Genomic DNA, 15,491 nt, shown 5'->3' with positions numbered 1-15,491 from the left:
CCAGTTTTCAGGTATCTGTCACCCTGTTACTAACTCAAAAACAATGATTTAAAATGAATAAAATCACTGGAAAGAGAATACAGTACAAGCATATAGAGGCTTAAACTGTAAATAATCTCTTATTATTTACATGTAATCTCCCATGTAATGCCTCACACACAAGCAAGGAGGCTTAATGAAATTAAAATCCTTTTGCCCGTAAGAGAGGATTGATACAATTCTCATCCCCTTATTTTTCTCAGTCTGTGTCCTTCACCAGCTTTCAACCCAAATTTTAGTTTGTCCTGTTTTCCTTTACTTTTTAACTCCCAAAAATAAGACTTTGGGTGTTCTAATTTTTATAAATTTCTAACAGCTTTCATGAAATGAATTCACTCAGCATACAGGCTACAGCTTATTTCAAGCTCCCTAAAGCAGCATATCATTCAGATATGACTTTCCTAATAATAGCTAAAGGTCAAACATTACCTTCCCTGCCCCTCTTCCACCACCATCCTTCCTACAGCACATCAGCTCTCTGTAGGTGGGAGGGCCATTAGTTTCTAAGAAAGGCAATTATTATCAGGACCTTAACAACGTAATGTTGTCTAAAGTTTTAAAGAGGAATGTGATACTCCAAAAAAAAGTCCAACTGAAGATACAGATTAAAAAGTTTCATGGGAGTATGGCAGACAGAATTCAAGACGGTCTTCAATCGTCCCCATCTCCTAGTTGTCCACTTTTGTTCAATCCCTTCAAGTTTAGGCAGAATCTATAACTTGCTTCCAACCAACAGAATATGACAAGGATTGTTAATGCCTGTTTTCTAGGAGATTCCGTTCCTTCCTAACTTTGATAAAGTGGCCATATTGTTGAGGCTAGTATCTAAGGATGACCTCTAGTCAAGAGCCAGCAAGAAACTGACGTTCTCAGTCCATCAGCCCACCAGCCTGAGTATTTACAGGGCCTGAGTCTTGGTGATACTATGTTAGTTTAGAAGGGGATCCTTCCCCAGTCAAGCCTCAGTTCTTCAGATGAGAATCCAACCCTGGCTGACACCTTAATTGCAACCTTGCAAGACTCCTGACTTTCAGAAGCCTGCCCAGACTCTTGGCCTAGAGGGATAACAAATGTGTATTGTTTTAATCCACTGAGTTTGTTGCAATTTGTTATTCAGCAATAGACAAAACATAAAGGGAGAGCACAAAGAAATATAACACATATAGCTATAATTATGATGGTAATTATCATGCCTAAACTCTAACAGCTGACTCTGTGCAAACAGACCCATTAGGGAAAACATAGCAATGAACCTCTAAATAGCCTGAGGAAAGGGTGGTAGGGGCTGAGGGTTGTCCTCTACCTCCATGGAGAAGCAGGAGAGGGCTGGTTGAAGACAACCTAACTTCTGGGGACTCTACAAACCTGAGACGGACAGAGCAGTGTATCTCAGGCAAAACTCAAAGGAATAGTGAAACCAAAGGAAAATCATGATTGGCAGGTACAGAGATTAAAGCATGAGCTGGGAAGCAAGGGAAACCATGGAACTATCAAAATGTGCAGAGACCACCCCCTCAACAGCACAAGTGAGACAAAGGCAGGCTACTCTCAGAACCTGGATGGCCAAAGTCAGGACCGATAGAGCAGGCAGATGAGGTCATTACATAAGGGCATTACTAGAAGATTAAGCCTTTTTAGACCACCAGCGATATGCTCAGGTTTATCACCATCATTGGACAAGCTTTTTTGAGACTTCAGAGCCAGGAGGGCATCAAACACTGAGGATACACCCTGAAGCAACCTCCACCCGGTGCTACAGCTACCCATCAGTCATGGCCACATACGAGGGGCACACCACAAAGCCCAGAGAGGCCCCCAAGCAGAGAGGATCCCAGAATCCTCCTGGATCTTCAATAAAAATGGTAGTTGTTGGACCCCTCTAAATGCCCAGCACTGAAACCTCACAAGTTGTTAAAAGCTGTACATGTGCACGTGCACCTCAAGCCCATGTGCCGCATCACATTTGTGCAAAATGCTAAGCATCAGGGAAGAACACATCACAATTAATGTCGTTGTTGTTTAGTTGCTCAGTCGTGTCCCCACGACTTCTGCGACCCCACAGACTGTGGCCCACCAAGCTCCTCTGTACATGGGGTTTCTCAGGCAAGAATACTGGAATGGGTTGTCATTTCCTTCTCCCGGGGATCTTCCCAACCCAGAGACTGAACTTACATCTCCTGCACTGCAGGCAGATTCTTTACCACTGAGCCACTTGGGAAGCCCATCAATACTTCTATTTAAAATCTGAGTTCTGTACCTTCAGGTGATTTTTCCTCGAGTCTCTTCCTTGGAGTCTTCATTTCCAAACAGGTCATTTGGTCTTCATTTTATATTCTTCAGCAGTCCCTGGTGGCTCAGACGGTAAAGAGTCTGCCTGCAGTGTGGGAGACCCAGGTTCGATCCCTGGCTAGGGAAGATCCCCTGGAGAAGGGAATGGCAACCCACTTCAGTATACTTGTCTGGAAAATTCCATGGACGGAGGAATCTGGCAGGCTACAGTCCACGGGGGCGCAAAGAGTCGGACACAACTGAGCGACTTTCCTTTCCTTTCCTTACATTCTTCACAAGGAAAAAAGGAATCAATGACTGGGGACCCCATTTCTGAAGGTCAGATTGTTCTTGTAACATAAGGTACACACTACAGGAAGAATGTTGTAGGGAACGAGAAGAGAAATATTTAATGGCTACTGTGTGCACAAGCTCAGTTAATTCTTGCAACTCTTCAAGTGGTATAAGACAAAACCTCTGGGAAGTTAAAACAACTTCCTAAGGTTATGCAGCCAGAATGGCAGGGCCAGAGTTTGGAATGTGGGTGGCTCTGAAACTGGGTCTGTGCTGTCTTCCACCATCCCACACGGAGTTCCTCAATCTCGAAATTTCTATTGAGCTAAGTCAATTGAAAATCTAACTTTGACTGGTAATAAGATTATAATTAAGGTAGTGTATAAATATATTAGTATATAAGCCAGGGACATTTTTTCAAAGAGGGTGGATAAAATCATTATATGTCTCTTAACCTTTGCTCCATTGTAAGTTAAAGTATAAAATGTGATTTAGTGCATTCCTAAAATCAGAACTCTCAAAAATAATATACTCTGGCAATAAGAAAATCTAATGAAGGGGGTTCCCTGGCAGTCCAGTAGTTAAGACTCTACACTCCCAATGCAAGGGGCACGGATTTGATCCTGGGTTGCAGAACTAAGATCCCGCATGCTGCACAGTTCAGCAAAAAAAAAAAAAAAAAAGTAAAGGAATGGTATCTGTGCTTAAATTTAAAGTGCCTAAAATCAGTTGTGTATAGTCCCTTAATGGAAGGTTGATAAGAACTTTATTTGCAATATATATGAGCTTCAGAAACTGCCCTAATTTATTACAAAGAGCTATCAATCAATTTTATGATCATTTTAACATACAGATAACCATTGTCAAATGGCATAATGGACATGTTTTAACCAACCCATAAGGCTAAACAATAGTAGTTAATTACTAAATGATACCCTAGGGACCTAAAAGAGCAACTGCCATCCACATCTACCCACACTTAGGAGGTTTACTCCTCCCAAGAGATCTGGCCCATTTCTATTTCAAAACATTAGAAAGTCAGCTCAGTCAAGAAAAAACTTCACTGAGCTTTCTAAATCAAAGATGCCATGCTGAAATTTAAACTTATGGAATTCTAAATAGTATGAAATTAATCATTCTAACTTTCAGAACATTTCATCAGGGTAGCATCAAATGAGTAAATCAGTTCAGAACACTGTCTCCATACCCATATTTATGTTTTTTTCCTGGAATTTAATTCTTGGTTTAAAAACAGGAGGAGGTGTTTGCAAAACAAAACAAGAATAAGCAGCTTCTCATACCCTTTCTTCTACACCATTTGTAATTACCCAGGCTCTCTCAACTTTTCAAACTTAGAACAAATCCACAACCCATACATGTCAAATCAGAGCATTTCTCAGAACTCTGGTTACTATCTTGCATCGCTAACAAGTTCTAAACATTATCATCACTAATTGCAGAATCATTACTTCTCTTAAGTGCAAGAGCAGCATGGGGGTCATGGGAAGAAAAAAGTGTACACAGAGGCATACTAAACATCAGTGGTTGAAATAACATGATATCTTGGAATTGCTTTCAAAAACAGCCAGCACCTAAAAAGGGGGTGTGAAGATAGGCAGATGCAAAATGCTGATAATTTTTAAAGCTGGGTTACCTGAGTACATTGGGTTCATTATACTATTCTCGGTTCTTTCATATGTATATGAAATTTTCCACAATAAAAAGTTTTGTGAACATTATCATCTCAAACCAGATTTAGGAGTCCAGAATTAAGTCTTTCAGTATTATTTTGCTCAATAAGTAAACTCCAAAATATCAGACAAAAATGCCTAGAGTTAAAAATCAACATCCCAGACTGTTGTTTGTTTTTTATTTTTTTTAATAGAAGTATAGTTGATTCACAATATTGTGTTCATTTCTGTCATATACCAAAGTGATTCAGTTACACATATATGTCAGAAAGGGGATGTTTAAAAAAAGCAATTCCTTTTAGAAATCACACTAAAAAAAGAAAAATACTTAGGAACAGACCTGATTGAGGAGGTAAAAGAATTGTATGCTAAGAACTATAAAACATTAATAAGGGAAATTGAAGATGATTCAAGGAAATGACAAGATATCCAATGATCTTAGATTGGAAGAATTAATACTGTTTCAAGAAGGGGATGACAGAGGATGAGATGGTTGGATCGCATCACTGACACGATGGACATGAGTTTGAGTAAGTTAAGCTCCAGGAGTTGGTGATGAACAGGGAAGCCTGGTATGCTGCAGCTCATGGGGTCACAAAGAGTCAGACACAACTGAGCGACTGAACTGAACTGAATATTATTAAAATGGCCATACTACCCAAAGCAATCCACAGATTTAATACAATCCCTACCAGGTGACTTAAGGGTAAAAAATCCTCCTGCCAATGCAGGAGACATTGGTTCGATCCCTGGGTCAGGAAGATGCCCCAGAGGAGGAAATGGCAACCCACTCCAGTATTCTAGCCTGAAAAATCCCATGAACAGAGGAGTCTGGCAGGCTACAGTTCATGCAGCTGCAAAGAGTCAGATATGACTGAGCTATCAAATTCAGTTCATTTCAGTTGCTCAGTCATGTCCGACTCTTTGTGACTCCATGGACTGCAGCACCCCAGGCCTCCCTGTCCAGCACCAACTCCTGGAGTCCACCCAAACTCATATCCATTGAGTCAATGATACCATCCAACCATCTCATCCTCTGTCGTCTCCTTCTCTTCACCCTCAATCTTTTCCAGCATCAGGGTCTTTTCAAATGAGTCAGCTCTTCGCATCAGGTGGCCAAAGTATTGGAGTTTCAGCTTCAACATCAGTCCTTCCAATGAACACTCAGGAAATTACCCATGACATTTTTCACAGAACTAGAACAAATAATCCTAAAATTTACTTGGAACCATATGTTTGATTTGCAAATGTACAGAAGACTTGGAAGAATAGTACAAAGAACTCCTAGATTCACCAAATGCTAAGATCTGGCACATTTTCTCTCTTTTCTTGTATAACACACATACACATACAAGTACACACATACACATGAACATTTTTCTCCTAAACCATTTGAGATTTTGTTGCAGACATCATGTCCCTTTACCCCTAAAGACTCCAGTTTCTCCTAAGAAAGATGGTCCCTTCCAAACTGCAGTTAAAACATCCTATTTAGGGAATTTAACATTGATACAAGGCTATTTTAATGGCAGAAAGTGAAAAGGAACTAAAGAGCCTCTTGATAAAGGCAAAAGAGGAGAGGGGAAAAAGCTGACTTAAAGCTCAACATTCAAAAACTGAAGATCATGGCATCCAGTCCCATCACTTCATGGAAAATAGATGGGGAAACAGTGGCAGATTTCATTTTCTTGGACTCCAAAATCACTACAGACTGTGACTGCAGCCATGAAATTAAAAGATGCTTGCTCCTTGGAAGAAAAGCTATGACAAATCTAGACAGTGTATTAAAAAGCAGAGACATCACTTTGCTGACAAAGGTCCATTTAGTCAAAGCTATGGTTTTCCAGTAGTCATGTATGGATGTGAGTGTTGGACCATAAAGAAAGCTGAGTGCCAAAGAATTGATGCTTTTGAACTGTGGTGCTAGAAAAGACTCTTGAGAGTTCCCTGGATAGGAAGGAGATCAAACCAGTCAATCCTAAAGAAAATCAACCCTGAATATTCATTGGAAGGACTGGTGCTGAAGCTGAAGCTACGATACTTTGCCACCTGATCCAAAGAGCCAACTCTGAAAAAGACCCTGATACTGGGAAAGACTGAGGGCAAGAGGAGAAGGGGGTGACAGAGGATGACATGGTTGGATGGCATCACTGATTCAATGGACATGAGTTTCAGCACACTCCAGGAGATAGTGAAGGACAGGGAAGCCTGGTGTGCTACACTCCATGGGGTCACAGAGTCGGACATGACTTAGTGACTGTACAACAACCTGGCTATTATCCAACATACAATCCATACTCAGATTTCCCAATTATCACAATACTGTTCTTGGTAGCATTTTTTCCTGATTTGGGTCTTATCCAAACCATCTATTGCATTTACTTATCTCTTTAGTCTCCTTCATTCTAGAACAGTGCCTCAGCCATCTTTCATGACACTGACTTTGGTGAAATGTCTCCAAATGTGGGTTTGTCTGATATTTCCCCCTGATGAGAACCAGGGTATCCATTTTTGGCATAAGTAACCCTCTATCCTTCTCAAGGTTTCAGATCAGGCAGCACAGGTTACCAGCTTGCCCTATTACTAACTAGTGATGCTACCTTTGATGGTTTGGTTAAGGTAGTGAACCCCATGTTTCTGCACTATAACATTACCATTTCCCCCTGTGCAATTAATAAGAAATCTGTGAAGAAATTACCCCAAAATGTAAATATTCTGGTGTTCAGGTTTTCACACAATAGTTTAGCATCCACGGATGATTCCTGTATGAATCAGTAATCTATGATGGTTGCAAGGGCTTCCCTTGTAGCTTGGTTGCAGTGCAGGAGACCTGGGTTCAATCCCTGGGTTGGGAAGATCCCCTGGAGAAGGAAATGGCAACCCATTCCAGTATCCTTGCCTGGAAAATCTCATGGACAGAGGAGCCTTGTGGGCTGCAGTCCACGGGGTTGCAGAGAGTCAGTCACGACTGAGCGACTAACACTAACTTACTTACTTACTTATGACGGTGGCAAAGTAGTCGTTTTCTAACTCTTTTTGTCTCTGTTTTTTAGCTGGCATTATTTGTAAGCTGTTTAATAATAATTATGACTGGAAATAATTTTACTTAAGAATTTGAGTTCCTTTCCACTAAAATCAAGCAATTTTCTTTTAAACACTCAACATCCTAAGTCCTAAACATCTTGAGTAGCTATTTGGCAGAGCTTGCTAACCTTCACCTCTGTAGGGTCTAAATTTGATTTTCCTTCCCCTGCTGTCTCTTCCTTCTATCCTCCAGGACTAGGCACAGAGTAGAAATCACTGCTGGGATAAGTAGGGTGGGGAAGAAGTAAAGTGCAGGTTGTTGACCAGTAGCAGGAGGAGGAATGGCCTGTGAGGTAGTAGCCTGGATGTACCCAGCCAAAGTGATACACAACCAACCAGTAAAACAGGAGCAAGCAGATGGGGACTAGAAGTTTTCCTGATAAAACCAAATATTCATCCACAGCAAGAAGGGCCCGAGATTGCCAGGGCATAATACGATTATATATTTCCAACATTGCCCAAATATGCCTGGCTGTTCCTAAGAAATTACACTTCTAAACAGATTACAGTGACTTTAACAATAAAGACTCATAAGGGCAAGTACTAATAATGGAACAAGTGACACAAATGGAAGAAAAAGAGAAAAATACTTCACTATGATCTGGAAACACAAAACTATCTGGAATACTTGTTACTGAGAAAATCAAGAAACATAGGCCAAATACTTAAGTACCACCACTTTATATAATAACCAAGCTGCTCATACTAACAGAGTTTGGGTTTGTTTTTTCTCCCCTACTAGTCTCCTTTTTTTCCCACTATAGTTCCTCCCAATTGTTTCAACATTTTAAGATCTCATAAACCTGAATTATACAAATAAAAATATGAATTGCCCAAGGGGAGTTTAGTTTGATGGTCTCAAAGATCCTTCCCATTTCACCACACCTCTCTGAAAACCAAGGTGAGGCCCTCAGAGCCTCCATTCTTCCTCTAGAATCTGCCTTCAGAGGGCATGTTGTCTGGGCATTCTTCTTGTGAACATTATAAGTTGCCAGGCAAATATTTTTAAAATATCTGTGTATTTTATATACATTTACATACCATACTTGTAACAACAACAACAAAAAAAAAATGTCCTTCTGGATTACTTCCAGGAATGACTGGAGAGGATTCTGGTTTTGCTTAACTTTAGAACCAATTTTTCTCTCAAGAGTAAATTTCTTTGGGGACAAAAATAGAGAAAGCAGTCCACTGTAGCCCAAAGGCAACACTGCCCAGGTGTGATATATGTTCACGATGCCATGTACCTGCCACACATTTACAGGACTGAAGAGGTGACCGTCTCTCTGTGCTCCTACCTGCCTTTTACCTGTCATTCCCACATCTACAGAGAGAAGACAGGGAGCATAGTAGCTTCAGCAACACCTGAAACTTAATTAAAAAAACATCAATTCTCAGGCTACAACACAGACTTACTGAATTGCAGATTTTGGAAGTGGGGGCCAGCAACCTGTGATAACAAGCCCTCCAGGAGATTCTGATTCAGATTAAAATCTGAGATGTATTACTTTAAAAAAATAAAAATACTGATGCTCAAGAATTTTTGAAAGCTCTGGGAGTAATTATAAAATGCAGGCAAGCTGAGAACTGACTAAAGAACTCTGCATCTAGGAGAAGCCCTTTCCAGGATCACCTTTACACTAACAGTAAAAGAACTGTGGATCTTTAAGCTGCAGACATAGTCAACATCTGGAGAGAATTTTTCAAGACACTGGCTGAGAATACTTTCTTTTCATTTCCCCAGTAGGGACACACAGTAAGTGTCTTACCCTACTTCTGAATAAGAACAAAGACAAACTAATTATCCTCTATATTCTGGAAACCTTCATAGTTTCTGCTCCATGCCAACTGAAAACAAGCATAATTAAGGTCGTACTTAAAAATCAGCTCAAAAGCTAAGCTGGTAGAATATCATTACCATTTTTCCATAAACAAAACCAATGGGCTAAAGTTTTATTCTTCAATCAGTAGAGTTGAACATGGGGCTTCCCAGGTGTCGCAGTGATAAGGCATCTGCCTGCCAATGCAGAAGACGCAACAGACGCCAGTTCTATCCCTAGGTCGGAAAGATCCCCTGGAGTAGGAGCTGGCAACACACTCTAGTATTCTTGTCTGGAAAATTCCTTGGACAGAGGAACCTGGCGGGCTACAGTCCATGGGGTCGCAGAGTCGGGCATGACTGAGCACACACACGCACGCACACACACTCCCTTTGAGGCTCCGCTAATGCGCACCCAGCTTCCGACACATCTAACTTAACCAGCTTTCGTAGACGTGATTCCATTTCCAAAAGCACTGAGCCAATAAAACAGTGGTGCCAAGATGCCAAAAGCAGGCCAACCCAGCCTCTTCCAACACTTCCATTCAGTAGTTTTAACCTGACATCCACGCGCTCACCTGGTTCGCTGTCCATGGTGACCAGATAAGGTCTCTGGCCCCTGGGAACATGGCCCGGGTGGGCACATGGGGCAGCCCAGCAGTCAAGCCACCCTCATCCCCAGAAGGCGAACACGCAAAACCAGCCCCAGCACTCGGGGCGAACCTTAAATTCAACGCTAAATAAGCTCCCGGCGCCTGGATGGCAAGGTTCCCAAAAGGCCGGCTCTGGGCCCAGGGGCATCCCCAGAAGGGCTGCGTTGGCTTCGAGCGTCCCCTCCACCTCGGCGTCCGCCGCTCGCCCTTCCACCGCATCCCTCCGGACCGGGCGGCCAGGGCCGCCTGTGCCTCTCCGATCCTGCTGGCTGGAGAGGGTGATGGGCAGAGGGGCGCGGGGGCACCCGGCCGCGGCCCCCGCGAGCCCGGCACAAAGGCGGGCATCGCAAAGAGGAAAACTTCCCGCCCCCGGCCCCGCAGCCCCCCACCCGGGGTCTCCGCCGCCCGAGCGCACTTACTGTCGGTCGCCATGGTCCAGCCCGGGGCCGCGGGGCGACCGCCCGTGCCTGGGGTACCGGCGCCGAGCCGGGCCGGCGCGCTCGTCGCCAGGCCCCGCGCGCTAGGGGGCCGCGCCGCGCACAGCCCCTCCCGCCGCGCGCCCCCGCCGCGCCGCCCCGCGCCCCGCCAGCGCCCCGAGAACCCCAGGCTAGCTGGCAGAGCCGCCCGCACCCCTGGGCCCGGTGGCTGGCCCACCCTTCTCTGCCTCGAAGCATCTGTCCTCCCTGCCGGACCCTCTCCCTAAGACAATGAAGGTAGAAACTTGGATAAATGCTCCTGGCCACGCTCCTTTCCCACTACATTCCCCCTATGTTCTTGTTTTTGTCTCTCCTTTTCCCAGTGGCCACTTCATCCTTGTCTCGACCTTCCTACCTGTGGCTTGGGAGCTCCAGCCACCGAAAGGAGCAAAGCAGGAAGAGATGAAGAGTGGAAAGTGACGTTCAGCCAGGTGCTGGACATTGATCTCCAGGCCCCAGAACTCCTGAGAATCCGCCCAACACCAGCCTGGTAGGTTTCAAGGGTCCAGTGCTCCTTGTGTTATCATCCGTTTTGTCTCCTGTGTGAAGACAGTGTCTGGCACTTAGTAGGCTCTCAGTAAATATCTGTTGGGTGACTGGTTCTGTGACAGAGGCCTGCAGGAATAAATGAAGGATTGAATAAAATGCCCAACTAACTGGATGCCACCTGGGTGAGCTGATTAACGGAAGACCACTGGGAACCTAGCCCTACCAGCTGACTGCATGGATCCTTGAGTCTTGAATCAGTCTGAATGAGGGAGCCAGTGAATGAGTTTTGTGCCTCAAGGACCCTTCCTAGTTCAGGAGGGCTCCCAGCTGAAGCCACCTGTAAGAGCTGTATACACGTCCCTGAAGTGCAGAAACCAGTTTCTGATGGACTCTTGATTTGTCAGACGGAGTGGTACACGAGACCCCAGATCCCTGATGTAAAGAATCAAAATGGCTCAAACCTGTGTTCTGAAGCATTATGGCGGCTCTTGACGTCTTACAGGTATTACAGGTACACCTGTTTGTTGGATTTGGGAAGCATCCTCCACCCAATCAGTAGGGAACCCAGTAGGCTTCATTCCAGCCCTGGGCTGAATACCAGGAAGACCCTGGAGTAAGGCAGGGCAGAGCAGCTCCTGTTTGGCTGGGCAGACACAGGAAGCAACTGGAGAACAAGGCAGGAGTCCCTTCTGATCTGTCCACAGAGCACAGATGAGGGAGACTATGATATTGATTGGGCCCCACATTCAGAGTAAGCCCATCTGAGGTGGGACTGGGGGCATCATTTTTAGGCTGTTTGTTTTTGATATTTCTGTGTTTAACACAGATGATTCTGAAGCACACTTCTAGTTAATAACCGCAGAGATCTGACTTATTGGGCTTTCACATCAACCCTCTGTGGTAGCCCTCAAAGTAGAGACTTGAAATGAGTTAGATGGAGAACAGGAGGTGGGAGGGGATTCAAGATGACCCGGAAGTTTTCATCTTGTTGGAGGCTCACAGACCAGGAGGGTTAAGCTGATTGGCAGGGAGGGGTGGGGAGGGGGAGATAGTGATTTGGGTTTGGATTCATTTGAAGGGTCAGTAGAACATTGGTGAGGTTCTTTAATCATCAATTGAACCTACTTATGTAAGTCAGAAAGAGGAAAAGTCAGAACTCAAGGTATAAGTTCAATAATTGTTTTCTCAATGACTGACCAGTTTGACAGCAAGTTTGACAGCCTGGAGCCAGATGTCAGATGAGGAGGGGTTAAGCAATAGCTAGATCTCAAAGAACAGAGACCCAGTATCGACCATTTTCTCCAAAAGTTTGGCAGTACAGGGAAAAAGGGATGGAGAGCTTCAGAGAGTAGGATTGAGGTGAGACTGGTTTTTTGTTTTGTATTTTGAGATAGAGGATTGTTCAGGAGGAGAGGTACATCTGTCCATATATTCAAATATGTAAAAAAAAAATAATAATGTGCTTTTCTATAAGTTAGCTTTCTGGGCCACCTCCCAATTCCATGTATTGTTGAGTCAGTTCACGGTAAACTCCCTCAGTTCAGAGCAGTTCTGAGATTACCCTCCCCACTTTCTCTTGCGGTCATGTCCATGTTTAAAGCAAACGATTGGATTGCTTTGGGGATGTGAAGAGGTGTTGAGCACATCTCCTCCCTGTGAGGGACTGCTTGTCTGGATTTCAGAGCTCATCAGATCTCCTCAGTGAGGACTGGCCCCTAGTTATTTGTCCACAAGCGCGGCATCCACTGCTCTGTCCTGTCACCCACACCCAAAGCCTCTCCGGGTCTGACTTTTTGTCTTTGAGGGGAGGGATGGCTACGTGCCCATGCCATTCTGAAATCCAAAGGTGGGTGGTCCCATGGTTAGTATAGCATCTCCAAATGTCAGGGGAAACTCAGACTCCTTCCATCTGCCACCTGGAGTCCCTGGGCAGCAGGCCCCCCTCATGATCACAATAAGATAAAATCTCATATCCTCAAATGATAACTTTCCAAAAGTGGGGAGGGGGGGCTATTCCTTCTCATCTCTCTCTCTGCAGACAGGGAGAACACTCTTTGTAAAAGCTCCCTCCATCAACTCTTTCAGGATAGGGAGAAGACTGGACCAAGTGTTCATTCATAAAATGCTTTAGTTAGATTTCTAAAGGATGAGGGCTTTTCTGACTTTGACGTAATTGTGACTCAACCATCCCCATCCATGTTGCTTGAGTTCATTTCCAGGATAAGAAAAGACAAATACCTCTTATACACACACTGCATGGAAATCACCATATAGTCCCTCTGACCCTTGACCTGTGACCACATCCTGTTGACTCTATCACCACCCTGGCTATAAACAATCCTGAGAGCAGGGAGTGGGGAGGGGCTGCAGCCACTTGCTGTGGGTCTGCATCACGACAGAGGTTATTTTTGGTTGAAATAGTTATTGCTTTGTCTCTTTGTTAGAGTAGATAAAAATAGAAAAATTATTTTAACTATGACTTGTGCATGTAGCCTGTGAGCGTCTAAGGAATTTATCTGATAAGAGCAGAGAGGAGCTTTATTTTCTATAAAACTTGCCTTGATTTTCATTTGGACTCTGTATCTGTTCTAAGCATCTGAACTCAAATACCTCAGAACATTCAGATATAATATGGATAATGCTAACAAACAGGGAAAGCTTTTTCAAAATAGCTATTAGGTAATAAACATCATGCTCTCATTTAACCCTTGCAGGTCACATAGGGAAGGGCAGAAGAGAGACAGGGCTAATAGGTACAAGTCTGGTCCAGAAAGTAGAGGGCAAGGGCCTGGGGCTTGGCCCCACTGTTTGGTGATTAAGTTTCCAGTAGTCACTGGAGAGAATCAGCGGCTTAAAATTAGAAAATTAGGTAAGGGAGAAAAAGTAAGGAAGAGTCTGGGAACCAGAAAAACAAATAGGTCAAAATGATGGCTTTGCTCTTCAAAACTCTTATGAACTCAACATTAATTTCTTTTTCTCAATAAGGATAAAAGTCATATTTGTTAAAGAACATTCTAGCAGTTATTTTTCTTTAAAGTCAAAAATACACAATTATAGAAATAATACTAAAAATCTCAAGCCATATATGCTTACCCTACAATCAAGTAATATTGGAGGAGGAGGAGGCAGGGGCCAGAGAATGCATCCTTGCTGTTATTCAGTTGCTAAGTCCAGTCCGACTCTTCACGACCCCATGAACTGCAGCACACCATCCTTTCCTGTCCTTTACTATCTCCCTGAGTTTGCTCAAATTCATGTCCATTGAGTCAGTATGCCATCCAACCATCTCATCCTCTGACACCCCCTTCTCCTCCTGCCCTCAATCTTTCCTGGCATCAAGGTCTTTTCCAGTGAGTCGTCTTTTCACATGAGATGGCCAAAGAATTGGAGCTTCAGCTTCAGCACCAGTCCTTACAATGAATATTCAGGGTTGATTTCCTTTAGGATTGACTGGTTGGATCTCTTTGCTGTCCAAGGAACTCTATAAAGAGTCTTCTCCAGCATAATTGGAAGGCATCAATTCTTCGGCGCTCAGCCTTTTTTATGGTCCAGCTCTCACACCTGTACATGACTAATGGAAAAATTATGGCTTTGACTATACGGACCTTTGTTGGCAAAGTGATGTCTCTGCTTTTTAATAAGCTGTCTAGGTTTGTCAAGGCTTTCCTTCCAAGGAGCACGTGTCTTTTAATTTCATGGTTGCAGTCACTGTTCACAGTGATTTTGGAGCCCAGGAAAATAAACTCTGCCACTGTTTCCACTTTTTCCCCATCTATTTGTCATGAAGTGATAGGCCGAGATGGCACGATCTTAGTTTTTTGAATGTAGAGTTTTGAGCCAGTTTTTTCACTCTCTTTCTCCATCATTCAAGAGGCTCTTTAGTTCCTCTTCATTTTCTGCCATTAGAGTGGTATCATCTGCATATCTGAAGTTGTTATTTCCCCCAGCAATCTTGATTCCAGCTTGTGTTTCATCCAGCCTGACATTTTGCATGATGCACTCTGCATATAAGTTAAATAAGCTGTGTGACAATATACAGCCTTGAGGTACTCCTTTCCCAATTCTGAACCAGTCTGTTGTTCTATGTCCAGTTCTGTTGCTTCTTGTGTTGCATACAAGTTTCTCAGAAAACATCCTAACAGCTCTCAATTTTTGCCAAAGGTAAGCATATACCATCATTCACCAAGTCTGGGCCTCAGGGCACCTGGTCTAGAATCACCTCGAGAACTTGCTAAAAATGCATATCCTCTGACTCTTATCAACAGTTGCTGGATCAGAAGCTGTAACAATGGGACCCTAGAATCTGCCTGTTAAATGAGGTACCCTGATGGTGTTTCCAACACAGTCTAAAACTGGAGAACCTCTAACCCAAGAAAGAGTAGGTGCTCACAGGGTAATAAAACTGTCTGAAGATCTAGAACTTCAGACCCAGGAATTTCTGCTTTGTTCTTCTCTGACAGTGAAGAGTGGAGACATTGGTAAGCTACTAAATGCTGAGAGATGAGCCACTAAGAAACAAAGGCCGTGCTAATAAACTTGCTCAGTAGATGGCTCTTACTTGGATCTAATTAAAGACCTCCATTTAAAAATGAAAATCCATTCCTTTTTATCCTTCATAAGGACAAGAACTGGTCACAATTATCTATAATTCCTTGTATCATAGTAAAAAGCTCTAAGT

At 43.5% G+C, this 15,491-nt stretch overlaps 1 protein-coding gene across 3 annotated transcripts in view; it reads right to left on the bottom strand.

The window, feature by feature from the left end:
* SYT16 (synaptotagmin 16) overlaps positions 1–11,728 on the bottom strand; it is a 330,623-nt gene extending 318,895 nt beyond the window's left edge. For 2 of the 3 annotated variants that reach the window (XM_055538274.1, XM_055538275.1), the window contains exon 1: positions 10,680–11,266. The gene's annotated coding sequence lies outside the window, so the exon portion shown is untranslated. The other variant, XM_055538272.1, reaches the window with a different exon arrangement.
* Between the last annotated feature and the right edge of the window lie 3,763 nt (positions 11,729–15,491).

The sequence above is a fragment of the Bubalus kerabau genome, chromosome 10, assembly GCF_029407905.1.
Source record: "Bubalus kerabau isolate K-KA32 ecotype Philippines breed swamp buffalo chromosome 10, PCC_UOA_SB_1v2, whole genome shotgun sequence".
NCBI classification, from domain to species: domain Eukaryota; kingdom Metazoa; phylum Chordata; class Mammalia; order Artiodactyla; family Bovidae; genus Bubalus; species Bubalus kerabau.
The sequence above is the reverse complement of the archived record's forward strand: the minus strand, read 5'-3'. Positions and strand labels throughout refer to the sequence as shown.